This window comes from Ascaphus truei, chromosome 10 (genome assembly GCF_040206685.1).
Source record: "Ascaphus truei isolate aAscTru1 chromosome 10, aAscTru1.hap1, whole genome shotgun sequence".
Taxonomy (NCBI): domain Eukaryota; kingdom Metazoa; phylum Chordata; class Amphibia; order Anura; family Ascaphidae; genus Ascaphus; species Ascaphus truei.
Window position 1 is genome coordinate 9,491,382 of NC_134492.1, and position 15,984 is coordinate 9,507,365.

A 15,984-nucleotide genomic window follows, 5' to 3' on the forward strand; every position below is an offset into this window, starting at 1 on the left:
TGTATCTCGCGCCCCCCGCAGTGTATCTCGCGCCCCCCACTTTGCGCACCCCTGTTCTAGAGTATAGAATATAATGTGAGCAGGAAACGTGGCATGCTGTACACGTCTGTTTCCTATTTGCACGGTTGGTTAAATTAGTCCTTTTTTTTTTAATGTGATATTTATTGTAGTTTTCACAAATTCTGTTGGGAGTACAGGGGGAGAAATGGATGGATACAATTCTAAAACAAAGGTAAAAATAACATTCAATATAAAGTAAATAAGAAGTACATAATAAAAATAAAGGCATGGCAGGGGAGGGATTTTGGGGTAGGCTTCTGAGAAATGCGTGATGACGCTTATTATCTCTTATTCATAGTAATAACTAGTTCACGATCTGGTATTCCATTTCGTCTAGTCCCAAGTAGAGAGGGGGGGGGGGGGGGGATGGCTCCTTTTGTAAACCAGATTCATTAGAAGATTTCTTTACTCGTAAATATTTATCTTTTTCAAAGAGGGTCAAAGTAGATTTCTTCTCTGCAAAATAGTTGTTAATATGACTGCTACTGGATGATCATTTAAAAGATGTTTTAAAAGAGATAACAATAATTGTTACTTGGTGATTTCTCGGTATTGCAAATCCTTTGTTGCTGTGACTTTGACGTTTTACTGATTGTCTTTAACGTTTGTTGCGTTTCATACTCGTCATTGGTGTCCATAATACCAAAGCAGGTTAGGAAGTTCCTATTTCTGGATGAACCTATAAGTTCATTGACCTGCAGATTAGTTAGGCATGCAGGCTGTAATTGTTACCAGCTTATTGGGAGATTGCGAATAATTGAGTTTTGTGTTCTAATGAAGCAGCACAGCCAAGCAGCTGGCCATTTTCTTATTGTACAGTGAGAAATGACTCCGCTAAGACACTTTTTAATTAATTTTTTTTAGCGAAGTTGTTGCGTTTATTTAAAAAAAAATATTCAATGCATAAACTTGCGTAAATACGTGAAATCGGAGCAACTCTACATATGCGGACTGAAGAATGACGGTAGATATTGCTGGGAACGATCCCCAAGAGGATGCTGGTTATCAGATGGCATTATTTAGTTCCATGCTTAAGATCCATGGGAGCAGAAAAGACACCTTTGTTTCTATATTGTTGTAAATCATTGACCAGGTCACGACACTACTAAATTCCTCTATGAAATAGCCATCAACTGGACGGTGGAAAATCAATACCAAGAGGTAAAGGTACATTTGTCCAAGTCTATAGGTTTTTACGTATTGGCTTAGTACAGTATTACATTTGACTGTGTAAATAGAAATCTGATATCATTATATCTCCTAAGTGCTCTCTGAGAGTTGAGACAGGGGGGGGTCTTTTGTTTCATAACTTAACCCCCATCACTAGAGTAGCAAAGTAGTGGAGATACAGTAACCCCAGTAACCAGCAGAGCCATGTAGCAACACTTAATAGAGCTGCAATATAAAAGCATTCAGGCTCCAATCACTGTGCCGTATGTTTTGTAATGTGAGATTCATTTGTAGTGCACCAATGTATTTAATAAAACTGTAAAATAAGCAGCAGAAATAGCGATGCTATAATAACTTAAAAGCAACAAAACCAGTACTGGATTTTTTTATTACTTTAATTTTATTAAATGTATTTATTAATTTTATTATTTGATCACCAAGAAAATAACAAATCTAAATTTCAGTCTCATTATACAGTAACATGTTGTAAGGTTGCAATACCCCCCTCCCCCCCACCCCTCCATTCATTCCTTGTCCATCCCGGCTGGGTGACCCTCACCAATGATCTCCCAGGTATTGTGGTTACAAGCCTTCCTTCTCTATGTTGCGCCAAAACATTTTCTGATTTCATCCTCCCATCTTACTTTTGGTCGTCATCTTGGTCTTTTGATATCCCTTCGAATCCAGTTGTGTGTGTTTGTGTGTGTGTCTCTTATATTTATACTTCAAGAAACAGTGCTGCATTCAGAATAAATAAACCAACAAGCAAAGAAAATCCTAGCACTGGAGCTCTTGCCAAACAGATCTTGAACCCTAACTACCCCAGATGGCTACCCGGTTTACCGGTTAAACACCACACGTTTCACAAGTGCACCAGAAAGAGAGAGACGGGTTATTTACTGAAGGGATATTTTGAGCTGTCACTTTTGCTGGCCCATCTCCCTAACAGTCTAAGATTGGGAAGTTGCTGAGACTGCTTTTCTGTTACATTGCCTGGGGCACGGTACTAAATTACTGTTCTGGTTTAGAGCTGCGGCAGTGAACAAAAAAAAATCCTTGCCAGAATCTGCATATCACGTTAGGAAATGTATTTTAGTTTAGATGCTCCTATATCAGGAGTGGCCAACTCCAGTCCTCAAGGGCCACCAGCATCTCCGTTTTAAAGATATCCCTGCTTCAGCACAGGTGGCTTAATTTGTGGCTCAGTTGAAGGCTGCACCTGTGCTGAAGCAGGGATATACTTAAAACCTGACCTGTTGGTGGATCTTGAGGACTGGAGTTGGCCGCCCCCTGCACTGTATACTAACCTAAAAAAGTGGGAACAGACGTGAATTGGCGCAGTTCTCCCAAAGCCTGGCTCCCCTCGCAATGTTTGTTTTACTGGGTAACTAGAGACCAATACGAAAGCATTTTGCAGAATAGATATTCTTAGTACTGATCACGCAGGATGATGTATCCCATCTGATTAATGATATATACATTTCCGTTTTTAGCAAAAATATTACAGGTCATATCAACTACTTTTTTTTCAGATGCAATTAAATGTTAGAATGAGAATATAGCCACGCATAACGTGGTTAAGGACGTGGAACCTTTTTGTGGTGGAGCTTGTCTACAGCGCTCTGTAATAAACCCCAAGCAAAAGATTTATATCGTTTTATTGGTGTGGTTTGGTTTCAAGCATATGTGTTTGGTTGGGCCCCCTGGCAGAACGGACCCCCGCGCTGCAGGTAGGTCCCGGGGGGGGGGGGGGGGAAGGGAAAGTGGGGGGTGAGGAAGAAGGGGAAGTAGGGGAAACTTGCACCTTGTTCCGTGGGTGTCTCTATCTAAATACACTGCAATTTGAATAAATACAACCGATTGCTTAAGGAAGACGTGTCCGTGCCCGTGTCCGTGTCCGTGCCCGTGTCCGTGCCCGTGCCCGTGTCCGTGCCCGTGTCCGTGCCCGTGCAGACTCGTGTGATCATGTTTTTTCCTTGGTAACATTTTTTTGTATTCTTTCTTGTCAACTCCACATCATTTTTGGACCTGACATATTACCTTTTATGATGAAAATGTATCATTCCCAAAAGAAATCATTTATCCTGTGAAATAGCAACAAACCGGAGTCTCGGCATTTGTACACTGTCTCTTGCTATGTCTGCGCTTCTCGCTGTGCATGGAGCCGAATTAAAACCCAACATATTCACATAAGCGGCCTCATTAAATTGTGTGCTTGAAACCGAACCACATCAACACAACTGTATAAATGTTCCCCTTGTGGTTTGTTACAGAGCACTGTGAATGTGAGAGCTTTCAGTAAGCAGAGAAGGCCCGCAGTTTGTTGGCAACTTATGTGCAGTGTTTTAAGGTTATTTGAATACTTTTTTAATTTAAGTAAAATACTAATTTACATATTCACATATAGAATAGGCATTTTGTCTTTTCAAGTCCTCACTTTTTGAAATATGAACCCAGTGCTGGTGGAAACGCTGACACTATTGGCAACGTTATCTAAATCAGGGGTCTGCAAACTGGGGGGTGGGAGGTTGCAGAGGCCCCGTGCTATTCCCCAAAGGCATTTAAATTAAATGACGGGGAATCGCGGGAGGCCTCTCCAACAATAAAACGTACCGGGATTCAGACGCTGTGACGCGTCTCCATGGCAACCTGGCCCCGGAATGACCCCGGAGCATCATTTGACGCAGATGCAAGGTAGGGGGGGGGGGGGTGAGCTTCTGAGCAAGTCAGACAAGGGGGCGGAGCAGGAAAAGTTTGCGCTCCCCTGGTCTATGTGACAGTCATGTTTAGTCTCCACTTTACGTGACCATTTAACTGGACTGTGTATAGGAGGTGATAGTAATGCTAATTCTAAACCTACCTACCTATCACCAGTTCCCTCATAAAAATCTATCCTAAATGCTGCTGCCAGAATCACTGTACTCTCTCCTAAATCTGTCTCCGCATCTCCCCTCCTGAAATCCCTCTCCTGGCTTCCGATCAAATCCCGCATCTCACACTCCATTCTTTTCCTCACTTTTAAAGCTTTACACTCTTCTGCCCCTCCTTACATCTCAGCCCTAATTTCTCGTTATGCACCATCCAGACTCTTGCGTTCTGCTCAATGATGTCTTCTCTCTCCCCCCCCCCCTTTGTATCTAACGCCCTCTCCCTCCTTAACCTTTCTCACTGACTGCCCCACATCTGGAATGCCCTTCCCCTCAGTACCCGACTCGCACCCTCTCTGTCCACCTTTAAGGCCCACCCTAAAACACACACCTCTTTAATGAAGTATTTGAGTAGCTCTGTTGGCTGATTCTATACATCTCGTATGCATTTACCATGACTTCGTGCAGGCGCACTTACCAGAACACCCTCCCACAGTCGTCTCTATAAGGCCGCGTTTATAGTCCCCGCGACGCGACGTCGCGTCAAAACAAATGCATTGACTCCGTCGCGTGCGCTTATAGTAGGAGTGACGCGACGGCTTGGTCACTGGAAGTCAATTCAATTAGATGTTTTTCAGCAACCTCAGCGTGAAGTCGGCGTCGCCGGGACTAAAAGCGCGCCCTAAATTCTCCTTACCGCTAAGATTGTAAGCTCTTTGGGAGAGGGACGCCTTTTCCTAATGTGACGTTTGTCTGAAGCGCTTATTCCTGCTATGTCGTTTATTACTGTTGTAAAGGTGTGTTTGTGTGTGTGTGTGTGTGTGTGTGTGTGTGTGTTTGTGTGTGTGTTTGTGTGTGTGTTACATTAAGTGCAAGGTGTCACCTCGCTTCCGATCTATGCGATATGAGAATATCAGTTTATAAATCTGAGTTATAACAAGGAACAGAGGTTGTAATGCGGTGACAATTGGGATTCTTTGTAACTGCTCCTTCTAAGATGCCTTATAAGAGGGAGTGTTGGATAACATAGTGCCATAAAATATTGACATTGTGTACCACAGCTACTGCCAGTTTATACATAATCCCTATTGGATGGATACTTTACAAGAAAAAAAATCTTACCAAATATTTAAACTGAATTATTCAACAGACCATACAGATTTAGCCAATTTAAAAAAATCAAAAAAAGAATTATTTATTTGGAATATGTTCAGAAATTAGGAATGGGATACAAAAAAATAGGCGGGAGGATGAGGGGGACATGGTACAATTAATATTCATTTCTATTTTATCATAAATTTACAATTTAGATCAAATGTACGTATTTGACATCAAATTGCGACATATTGTGAAGATTCCCAGAGGAGGCGGATCTCACAGAATGGATTAAAAGATCCATTTAACAGACTTGAAACCTTCCATAAGTTTCACTTCTTTTCATTTTTGTAGCTGACTTTATTTTACCTGATACTGATTACATTGATATTCCGTGTAATAAAACACAATATTCTGCGTTCCCACCGAATACAATAACAATGCAGAATATCACAATATCCCACCATAGCTTGCCAGCTGCAGCGATAACAATAGCTACGTCTGCATGCCTGTATACTCTCTCTTTCCTATACAGTATGACACGTCTAGTACTAAGACCGTGTCTTCTTGTCACAGTTGCGACTCACGAAGTCAGGGGCTGGCCATCTCCAGACCTCAAGAAACCTGACCTGCTGGTGGCCCTTGAGGACTGGAGTTGGCCCGATCTTCATGTAAAACAAAAGGCTTTAAAGAACTTTGATGGATTGCTTTGTTGCAAAGAAATCCCAAATCTTCAGGAAAAAAGGGTAATTGGAAGTGGTTTGTTCAGTCTTACATTGCGCTCTGCCCAACTTCTGCTCTCTGCTTAAGCTGTGTTCTGTATTTAAATATTTTAATAGTTTTGTAAATCAGCACAGACATTGTACATGACCTGAATTGTTCTTCATTTTACAAGTGCAAAGCAGCGCTTGGCTTTTGGAGGGGTTGATTGAAATGAATGGGCAGCATTAGGCATTTTCATGAAGAAGCCGGTTCCTAAATTAGATGAGAAACTGCTGCATCATTTTTTTCCTCCTCCCTGAATAATGCATCTGTATCAAAAATGCCATTATCCAATTTCTCTGACCAATATGGTGAATACAATTCGACACTTCTACTAAAATATTGTCCTAGTACATAAAACTTTCCCTATTTTAGTTTGTTATTGCCTTTTCAGAATGGATTTCTATAGCCTAGTGAGGTGATAAAGTAGATTGAATGAATGTAACAGTATTCGCATATTGAGTCTTTTTACTTCCTGAATAAGTGTTGCTGCATTTTTGTAACCTGTGCACGGGGGACAGCGCATTGATGGAAGCACTTTACATTATTCAGGTCTTTCTTTTTTACTTTCCATTCTTTCAGTGAAGCATCCGAGATCGAAAACTATGGCTTGAATGCTGCATTAGCATAGCTATCCCTGGAGTCCAGATGTGTAGCTGACTCACTCAAACAAACCCGAGTATTTGCCACTTCACATAATCCTGTATAAAACCATATTAAACATCCTCAAAGTAAAAAAAACACAACTATATATTCCACATATTTCATACCAGGCTTTTCCTTTATTCTAGATTCCCTTAAAAGTACCCAACATACTTAGAATATTAATATCTGCTACAGTCGGTGTTTCCCAACTCCAGTCCTCAGGGAACCCCAACAGGTCTGGTCTTAAGGATATCCCTGCTCCAGCACAGGTGGGTCAATCAGCGGCTCAGTCATTTTGACTGAGCCACCTGTGCTGGAGCAGGGATATCCTTAAGACCTGACCTGTTGGGGTTCCCTGAGGACTGCAGTTGGGGTACGCTGTGCTACACTGTTACCCTTAACTTTTTAACATATTTGTTCACAAAAGTAAATTCAGGGGAGTAAAAAAGTGACAGAATCCACAGTACAGCAAATAAGTGGTATTTTTTTGAGCACATTCACCCGTCTTACTGGTCCACGAACACTTCCACTGCAGTTATTCAATATTAGCTTCAATTGCACATATCATATATTGCACATTGCAGCGTATTATTGTGTTGACATATATATATATAGAGAGCCTCTAATTGTGATGTATATGCAGGTTTGCAAACCCCAAGGAAACAAATTGAACACTTGATTTGTAACGAGAGTGCGTCTCATAAAAAAAAAATGGGTAATGACATGCAAATGAGTCACTCTACGTGTCAGTTTGAGCACTCGCACTGTGTGTGCTCATTTGCATGTCATTACCCAGAATCCCTAGCGGCAGTGGAAGCTTTGCATGCTGAATGACTGGAGTAAGAAAGGTTCGTGGACTTGTCAAGTACTTGGTACGAAACGCGTAGAGGTCACGACAGGTCATCCTGCGCGTGTTTGCTGGTAAGCTGAGACGGAGCCTGCAGGAGACAGCAGCGGTTTTATCCATCTCCGAGGTGCCGAGATCCGGATCCTGTGCAGACACCGCGAGTCTGCTGACTGTCTCAGTGTGAGTGTCCGTTTCCCCTTGCCAGTGCCCAACCCTATGGCGGTTTCTATACAAATCTGTTGATGGGTTGTTTTCATGTTTGTTTTTTTCTTTCATGTTTTTTATATAAATTTTACTGTATTTGTATACTGTGCAGCTTAGGGTTTAGTCTCCATTAGGTGTTCTCCTTGGTAGTACTTAGCCGTCCAGCTGCACAGCTGTTCTGAGGTGGGGTTGGATCCCCTCAGTTTTTGTGTATTTTTAATAAATTACCTTCCACTAATCCCTGATGCGCACGATAAGATTCACATATTAATGCATCTCTACTGTTGACATTTAATGAATACATAAAAATAGCCTGTGTTCCTTCATAACGTGTTTAATGTAATTATTTTGTATATCAAGATCTGTACTAAAAATTGCTCATACATGTCTCATAGTCAAAGACTGAACCACTGATTGCGCCGCCTGTGCTAAAGCAGGTATATCCTGAAAACCTGACCTGTTGAGGGGTCTTGTGAACCCCCCTGTATTATGTATTTATCTCCACATGCTTTTTCGCATGTATGTTACTTCAAAAAGTATAAACATTACCAAGTCCATTCACATCACACAGCTCACACCTGTTCCCTAATTGTCTTGTGCTCATGCACCATGTCCTAATTTTTTTCACAGGGCTCCCTAAAGCTTCAGCGTGCTTTATTACAGTGAGCTGCGCCAGGGCAGGGCCTTCTGGGGATTCATTTGTCGTGGGCTACATTTTGTTTAACTGCTTGCGAAATCTGTCCATTAATACTTTTGAAAATGTATGCAAATTATTCTGTGGCTCACGATGTGTCAGACGTCATCAGAATAGAATTTCTCTATCCACTTGTAACTTGGTTAATGATATGAAATACAATGAAGTAATTATTATTTTTTTGCTTCTGGGAATTCAACATGGCTGCCGTCAGCCTTCTAGTGAACCAATATAAAGAAGCTGCTGCTGTGACGGAGATCGCCGCTTGTCTGGCTCTGGTGGTTCTCTTAAATGTAATTTTTCTTGCCACCAAAGGAAATGGTATATATCTTGGTAACCGGACGGATTTTAGAGCTGAAATTGTGTGCGTTTAGCTCTAAAATGTCCTGTGCATCTGATTTTTTTAAATGTAACTATATATAATTATATATATATATAGATATAGATATATATATATATATATATATCTTTCTATCCTGAGATGGTAAAATGCATGGGTATGTTTGTCACTTTAAAATATAAGTATACTAGCTGAGAGACCCGGCGTTGCCCGGGATGTGAACCGTGCTCACACTGACACACACTGCTCATTGTTCACACTGCACACTGCACACACACACTGTACACTGCACACACACACTGCTCATTGGTCGCACTGACGCACACTGCGCACACACAGCTCAGTGACACACTGCACACACAGTGGTCACACTGACACACACTGCACACTGCACACACACTGCTCACTGCTCACACTGCACACACACACATACACAGCTCATTGCTCACACTGACACACTGCACACACACTGCACACACACTGCTTAATGGTCACACTGCACACAGTGCACACACACTGCTCATTGCTCACACTGCTCACACTGACACACACTGCACACACAGTGGTCATTGCTCACACTGCACACACTGACACACTGCTCATTGCTCACACTGCACCACACACACACACACACACACACACACACACACACACACACCGTCACACACACTTACACACACTTTCACAGTTTCTGTGAGCTTGGGGGGGGATGAGCTTGGGGGGGGTGAGGTGTGTGTGAGCTTGGGGGGGGTGGGAATGTGTGTGTGTGTATGTGTACACGGGACTCCGGGTAAGTTCGGGCACAGGGAGGGTGGGGGGGGGTGGAAGTTGAGGTGCGGTCCAGCTGACGGGGGAGAGTGAGGGGCACCGGTAGGGGATTGTGTGTGTGTGTGTGTCCGTCCGTGTCCGTGTGTGTGTCCGTGTGTGTGTGTGTGTCCCTGTGTGTCCTTTGGCCCGTCACTCCGCCTCAGGCCAATGAGAGGTGTGCGGGGGCGGGCCAAGGGACCAATGAGATTTCCCCTAGGGACACCGGACATCCAGACAGGCAGGCAGGCAGGCATACAGTGCTTTCTCTAATATAGTATAAGATAGTTTTTTTTTTTTTATTTAAATTTTTTTTTTTTAAAGAACGGTTTCTCCAAAAAAAATTCAGATTTATAAAACCAAGTATGAGACCATTCTAACGAGCTATCCCAAATCGTTTAATGGAGAGCATTACAGCTGAGCGCTTGATCATTTGGGCACTGATGGTTGCCACTAAATAATTCCTCGTCACTTTAATACATTATGTCCATGATGTATATTGCTAAAAATTGGAATTTTTGTTTTGTCTTTTCAGGCGTTTTATTTTTGTATCTATAGAAATACACGGTCCGATAAGCCGCAGGCCCGATAAAGCGCGGATCTGGTTAGCAAACTTGTGGGCAGAAGCACATTTTTCATCTTCAGTGTCTTTTAGTTTGATATAATTATTTTTATCTTGCTTTCATAACGGCAACATTGTTATGTAGCCCATGCACCATTTACCTTGGGAAAATTGCATTTTTAGATGAAAGAAACTTTAAAAAGCATCCCCCACTGTTCCAATTTCCTCAATTTTGTTATTTTATTAATAGTACAAGACATGACTGAAATGTACGGTCTCTGCATGATGATGGGTTTTTGTCCCTGATAAATACAAGGAAGCAACGGCACTCGTGATAGTTATGTTTTTGTGATGAACTGATTACTCAAGACTGCAAGGAACTGAGATCAATGTATAATGAATCCAGTTAATAAGACAATCAGTCAGCAAACTGTAGAAAGATAATGTGAATTCTCTGCAGTTTTCCATATCTAATATCTATGCTAAAACATGCCAGGAAAACCTACTTAGGGTGAGATGAGAATGCAGGCTTTTGCATGGTTATTTCTAGATTTTGCATTAGCGTGGTTTAGCTGAAATGCTAATTGGATCAGCAGCGTGACATTCTATACACATCTATCCACTTGTCATTATGAATGTAAAAAATAAACTGAAAATATGTCAGAACTGCGGTTAATCTATAATAATTGTTATGTACTATATATGTTGATCTGTGGGTGTGTCTGGATTTGTGACATCGAAGGCTATCTTTGATAAAGTATTTTATTTGATATCCAAGACAAGTATATTACATGTAAACTCACTTAATAATGGACACAATTATATTTGACAGATAATAAAAGTTGATATTCCACAGAAGATTAAGACCTGTTTTAAGTACAGATCTGTCTTATAATGACTAATGTAAACAATTAAATAGTTTGTGGTTAAATCTTACTGAAAAGTCTACTTTGCCTGCAAGTTTTTGGCCCTGTTTTGTGAGCTTATTTATGAATTCAGTGGCCTAAACACAGCCTAAAAAGTCATAATTCAACAAAACCCAGCTGCTAAATGTTTGTACACCTAAATAGAATGTACAGTGTCCCCTGAAATATTGCAGTGTTCCGTGAAACAAAAAACAAGTGTATGGACACAAACTGCAGTACGTTTAGTTTTGTTCCAAGTATGTTCAAGTCAAGCTCAGAGGAGGTCATCAGGACCAATTCAACTTGGGATGCCCTAGTTAGTAGATGGGGACAAAAGCAAAAAGTAAAGGTATGGGTGCTACAGACTAGAAACCTAGTCTGGGGAACTGTGTAGTAAGCGAGGGGGGGTGGGGGGTGGTTATGCACACAAAAAATGATGCAAAACAAGTTCACGCAAAAGAGTAATTTAATGACTGAACAACATCACAGAGATCCAACATTGTCAGTGGGATGATGCCTGATGAAGGTGCTCGCAGTGAAACGTTCGATCTTTTGCATTAACTTGTTTGCATCGCTTGTTGGTGTGTATAATCTTTGATTTGTAATTTTCCAAAAACTGCTTGGCAACAGTCTGGATCACTGCACCTTTATAGATTTGCTGCGGCATTTCCTGATTGGAGTGATCTATAAGGTGCTATACGGATTTGCATCACTTAGTAAATATGGCCCTTGATCTTAAATTTACTGAGTTACTGTATTAAGCATGCAGCAACATTTTGAGACAATTAGATATTGGGAAGTAGATATATTTTAGCAAACATGATATATACTGTGTACCACTGCGTTTTGAAACACACCGTCATTGTCCTAATTTATTAGGAAAGGCCTATTTACATTTTGAGCCATATAACTAAAATGTCAAATTACCGTTTTTTCCCAAAAGATAATGTTATTGTAGAGGATTCTGGAGATAATAAAGTTTAAAGTGGTTATAAATAAGTATTTTCTGGCGTTATACATGTTTTTAAAAGAGGTGAATTTTTTTTCAGTATTCTACTGCATATATTGAAATACATCTCCCAGTCCTTTGTATCTGTTGGATATGATATAATTCTCCCATCACAGAAGCCAGTCGGTGACTCCCATACTATGTCCTGCATAATATTACCGCCTGGCTGCTGTCTATTCTTTCAGTAACAATCCAAGCACTGGCGGCTCACGCACACACCCAGCTATATGTACTAAGCCAGGGGAGCGCAAACTTTGGGAGCTGCGCCCCCCTGCCTGCTCGCTCTCGCGCCCCCTTACCTTGTTTGGTGGCGTCAAATGATGCCACGGGGTGACGTCACGTGACCCCGTTGCCATGGAGACGGACGTGTGATCACTCCGCATAACACTGCCGCATTGCCATTTGTTGCCATGGTGATGCACCACAGCAAGTCTTCTGATTCCCGGTAAGTGAGTTGCAGAGTCCTCACGCGACCCCCCCCCCCCCCCGGCATTTAATTTAAATGCCTCAGGGAAGAACCCGGGGCCTCTGCAAATGCCCGTGCCCCCCCACCCCCTAACCCTCCCCAAAAAGTCCACGCCCCCCACTTTGCGCACCGCTGTACTAAGCCATGGCATTCTGTAAGACACCTTACTGCCCATTCACTTGAATAGGTCATAGGGTGTCTTCGGGCGCTGGAAGGTATCTTCTGGAAGAGAACCACTAGGTTAAAACGCCGCGCAGTCTCCATAGCAAGTCTTACAGCCAGTACACGCTAGTCTTACAGCCAGTGCACGCTAGTCTTACAGCCAGTACACGCTAGTCTTACAGCCAGTGCACGCTAGTCTTACAGCCAGTGCACGCTAGTCTTACAGCCAGTGCACGCTAGTCTTACAGCCAGTGCACGCTAGTCTTACAGCCAGTGCACGCTAGTCTTACAGCCAGTGCCCGCTAGTCTTACAGCCAGTGCCCGCTAGTCTTACAGCCAGTGCCCGCTAGTCTTACAGCCAGTACACGCTAGTCTTACAGCCAGTCTTACATGTGAAAGGCTGCTACAAAATGTGTGACAAAGTTATAATTTGGGTTCTTCCAAGAACCTGCTGTAGCAAAGATTTTACAAGCCATGTATTTTCCTCCCCTTTCCACATTCAGTGACAGAGGATGGCCGTGTCTGATTGTTAGTATGTAGTCTAGTCCCCATTTTATAATCTGCTCTAAGAGTGATGTGCTTTACAAACGTCTTATCGCAAAGGCAAATACTTTACAAGACGGCTTTCAGTGCTTCGATATAACTTATCAGTGACCTCTATCTTTTGACTTTACATCCTGCTTTGTTAGGGAACCAATTCATTGATACAAATGTAATGTAACAGCATTTTGTAAATCATGATGCAGCAATACATTAGTTCTAATTTATCCCCTCTTATATACCTGCAGTTGTATTTTGGAAAGGGGATTCACGGCCTGTAACATGTTATGACGAGTACCGCAGAACATGCGTGACGCTTTGCAGCTTTGTTTAAATTCCATGTAGAATCTTAGTTGCTCTGAATCAGGGGCGGGCAACCTATTTTTCAATGTAGCCACAGGTGTGGCGAATTAGAAGTGAAAATAGCCACACCGTGTTAATATGGAGGTATTATGTTGCGCATTCGAAAATGTAAAACACGCACAGTTTGAACAAGATTATTCAAAACATGGACACTTTGACTACTCAGTTACAACTGTCAGACGCAAACAATGAAAATGGTTCAAATTGAAAATGTAAGACCATCATTATCTAATTTCCCCCATCATCATATCATCTCAGTACTCCTCCCCTCATCATCTCATTCCCCTCAACTCCTCACCACCCTCATCATTTCCTCACCACCCTCATCATCATTATATCATTTCCCCCATCTTCATATCATCTCATTTCACCCCTCATCATCATCATCACCCCACCCCCCCATCATCATCTCATTTCACCCCTCATCATCATCATCATCATCATCCCACCCCCCCATCATCATCATCTCATTTCACCCCCCATCATTATTTCATCCCCCCCATATCATCATCTCCTCACCACCCTCATCATCTCCTTTCCTCCCATCATATCATCTAATTTCACCCTCCCCTCATCATCATCATATCATTTCCCATCATGACTCCCCCATCATCATCATCCCCCCCTCCCCCAATATCATGATCATCTCTTGAGCCAGCATTGTGTTGCTTCGTACAGCAGCGGAACAGGAGTCTGTGGAGCGGTCGCCGCTGGGGTGTGCGCTCCGCCCCCGCCGTGGTCTCATTGGTTCTCTCTCCTCCACTCCCCACTCGCCTCCCGGCACCGTCCGCGTGCATCCCCTCAGCAGTAGTGCTGCCATCGGGTGCCGCCGCCGCACTCGCTTCCCAAGTACAATTCGCCACACTTTGGTTGCCAATTCGCCACAAGTGGCGAACGGCGACAGGGTTGCCCACTTCGGCTCTAGATGGTATTTTTTTTAAGTCCTTGTAGCTACTTGTACAACGCTCACTGTATACATGCTCACTCTATACATGCTCGCTTCTGCAAGCAGCTGGTAAACATTGACATTTATTTCCAGTTGCTACAGGATTCTCAAATGCCAGCAACTGTCCTTCTGCCGAATTGTGGCGTCTCTTGCACTGAGCATTGCCACAGGGGGTGTTGTGTTTGCTGACCAGAAACACATTGTCTACTAATCAGATCTGTTTTACAGTAGAAGTTACTTGTCAACCTTTGCTTTTTTGCCAATTAAGTAGGGCTTCCTTTGTGTACTTCCCGTATCCCATCATTTCTGTAGTCATTGGGGTTCATCGATTTCGTGCAGCCTGGGATTTAAAGCATTTGAATATGCCTCTGTAATCCTTTAGTCTGTTTTTTTTTTCTCCCGAGATGTGTTTTTTTTTTTTTGGTTGAGTTTAAAATACATGAAAATTGATTAAATAAGTAGATTCCGTGTATACGGTCTTTTTAAAGCAGCAATACGGGTTTAATTGTTGTGTTTTTTTTTTTTTTCAATTTAATAAAAAGAAAATTGCTGGATTGAAGCAGGGGGTCTTCGGCAGAACTGTGTTAATTTCAATTCCGGGGATCCTCTGCTTCCAGAGATGACGTCACCTCTTCCTATTGGCCCGAGGGACCTTTAAACGCTGCCATTTTGTTAGAGAGACAGTTTCTCTGAATGTGGCGATACCGACACCTCTACGGAGGTACTGTACATATCTCGGGAAGCAGCGGATTCCCGGAGCTGAAAATAACACCGATCAGCCCCGGAGACCCCAAGCCTCAACCCCGTAATAAGTGAAACTCGTGCAGGCAAACCCCGCATTAACGTACGCAATGGGACCGGAGCATGTATGTAAAGCGAGAATGTACTTAAAGTGAAGCACTACCTTTTCCCCACTTATCGATGCATGTACTGTACTGCAATCGTCATATACGTGCATAACTGATGTAAATAACGCATTTGTAACAAGCTCTATAGTCTCCCCACTTGCGCGCAGCTTCGATACAGGTAGGGAGCTGGTATTGCTGTTCAGGACTTGCTGACAGGCGCATGCGCGAGCTGCCGTTTGCCTATTGGGCGATATGTCCTTACTCACGAGTGTACTTAAAGTGAGTGTCCTTAAACCGGGGTATGTCTGTATTGTTGCTTTAATACCAGCAGTGGACACTGCTCTGGAGTCTCTGTTCTCTCATGAACATGCTGTGAGACAGTCTCTGTTTCCTCATGTACATGCTGTGAGCCAGTCTCTGTTCTCTCATGTACATGCTGTGACAGTCTCTGTTCTCTCATGTACATGCTGTGACGGTCTCTGTTCCCTCATGTACATGCTGTGACGGTCTCAGTTCCCTCGTGTACATTTTGTGACGGTCTCTGTTCCCTCATGTACCTGCTGTGACGGTCTCTGTTCCCTCATGTACATGCTGTGAGACAGTCTCTGTTCCCTCATGTACATGCTGTGAGACAGTCTCTGTTCCCTCATGTACATGCTGTGAGACAGTCTCTGTTCCCTCATGTACATGCTGTG

The 15,984-nt window shown here is 42.7% G+C and overlaps 1 protein-coding gene across 1 annotated transcript in view; it reads left to right on the forward strand.

The window, feature by feature from the left end:
- Positions 1 to 15,984, forward strand: part of PIGK (phosphatidylinositol glycan anchor biosynthesis class K) — a 120,725-nt gene that overhangs the window by 52,824 nt on the left and 51,917 nt on the right. The gene's annotated exons all lie outside the window — the stretch shown is intronic.